Genomic DNA, 2,369 nt, shown 5'->3' on the forward strand with positions numbered 1-2,369 from the left:
ACACACACACACACACACACACACACACACACACACACACAGATATGACTGAAGTAAATAAACACCCTTATAATCGTTAAGATTTATTTAAATCTAAAATTATGCATCTAAGTTATTTATTAATTATTATAATGTGAATATCTAATATTTAGTAGAGAAACCCTTTACATCTTTCAATGCAAGGACCCTATTCAATACGCCACTGGTTAGACGACGAATATTCTCTTGAGGAAGTTCTTGCCAAGTTTCACGCAATAATCTCAAAAGTTCTGGCTTTGAGGATGCTTTCTTGGTCTTCTTATGAATTATCTTGTCCGTTAGGCGTCAGAGGTGTTCAATAGGGTTCATATCTGGTGACTGGCCTGGCCATGGAAGCTTTTAAGTGCCATTTGAAAGAGCTTTGGTAGCTATTTCTAACATGTAACGACTCCTTTTTAGACAACCGGTTTCAAATTTTGGCACAACGCCAGCAAGTTCGGGGTGGGGGGGGGACAAGTCAATTACATTGACCCAAGTCCTCAACTGGTACTTATTTTATCGACCCCGAAAGGATGAAAGGCAAAGTCGACCTCGGCGAAATTTGAACTTAGGACATAAAGACGGACGAAATACCGCTAAGCATTTTATCTGGCATGATAACGATTCTGCAAGATCCGGCATCAACCATATTGCATAGATTAGGTGAATGTATCTTTTGAAAACATTAGTGTGTGGTTTGAGGGAAATTTAGCTACTATTTCTAACATGCAACCCTTATAAGCCTTTAATACCCTACGTCTTTGTGAAACATTTTATGCTTGTATAGCGTGTGTTCAAGTAGGGGTTAAGTTTTTTTAAGGGCTCACAGTCATGCTCCTAAAAGGGCCTTACAGCCATAAAAGTCAAGAAGCTGAGGTCAAAGGTGAAATCGAATGTAACTTGGTTTGGAGTATATTTTTAAGTATTTATAAGTATTTTCATTTAATATTCTTGAGAATGGTCTGAATTGCTGTTAAAAGGGTTCTTGAAGCGTGGATTTCATTATTGCAATCCGCCCTTTTCTAGCGCTAGCATTCTGGGTTGGAGGAGGTTTTTTTTTAGCCCTCCCTCCCCTCCCTGGGCTATAGTTGTTTCATTATGTCCAATCCTCATATACATTGTGCTTATATCTAAGAAAAACAAAAAGACGTTAAGATTGAACCAGGACCTTCTGTATCCGCATGTTGTATGTTAATGAAAAGTTTATTGTCCTATAAAGGTAGACAGGTGTAAAAGCAGCTTCAACTGGGCGTGGAGTAGGCATTGAATGTGGCGAAGCACTGATGTAGAAAGATGTTGGAGTAGCATTTTCTTCTTGTATTTTTTTTTTTTGTGTGTGTGTTTGTAGGTGTGTGGGTGTTTTTTTTAACAGTTTTCAACAAGCTTTAACAACAACACGAATTAACATCAGCCTCCGAGAAGGTAAGGACTTGTTTTACATATTCAATTTCTGCTGTTAAATTGTTAAATGACAAGAAGAAAAACATTCTAGACATTAATAATAATAACAACAATAATAATAATAATAATAATAATAATAATAATAATAATAATAATAATAATAATGGTGACAGTCATATAAAAAAAAAGACACAGGAGACAAGATGGCGTAACATTTAAAAGCATGAAGCTACGGGAGAAAAATAAAAATATATAAATAAATTTATGAAACGGGTGTTAGCGTAACAAAACAAAATAACAAATATAAATAATAAAACGCGATCGGACAATCGTTAAAAGTGTGCATATAATTTGTGAATTTGTGAGATGTTGGTGATGTCTGTCTTGTAGTCTTGGCTTGACTTGGCTTCATTTTGGCTTGTCGGCTGCCTGGGTGCGCGGCTGGATGATTTCGCTTAAAGAGAAAGAGAGAGAGAGAAAGAGAGAGAAAGCCTTGAAAATTTCTGACCAAAGATTTGTGAGCTATGTGGATGTATTCGTTGATTAGGTAGGTGACTTTTGCTATTTATTATTCATAGCATTATTTTACAGTGGTGATACCTCAGAAGATGATGGTTTGCAGCTGCTGGAAAGACGAGAGAGAGACACCTCCTTCGTGACATTAAACTCAAGTGTTTCCAATTATGACGCTATTCAAACGCCAACGACAGCACATATACAAACCCTCAAATTATTCTGCCTACATACATACATATGCATGCATGCATGTATGTATGTATGTATGTATGTATGTATGTATATATGTATGTATGTATGTATGCATACATGTATGTATATATGTATGTATGTATATGTATGTATGTATGTATGTATGTATGTATCTATGTATGTATCTGTGTATGCGCGTATGTGTATATACTTGTATAAATATATATATATATATATATATA

The sequence above is a fragment of the Octopus bimaculoides genome, chromosome 23 (genome assembly GCF_001194135.2).
Source record: "Octopus bimaculoides isolate UCB-OBI-ISO-001 chromosome 23, ASM119413v2, whole genome shotgun sequence".
In the NCBI taxonomy this organism is placed as follows: Eukaryota; Metazoa; Mollusca; class Cephalopoda; order Octopoda; family Octopodidae; genus Octopus; species Octopus bimaculoides.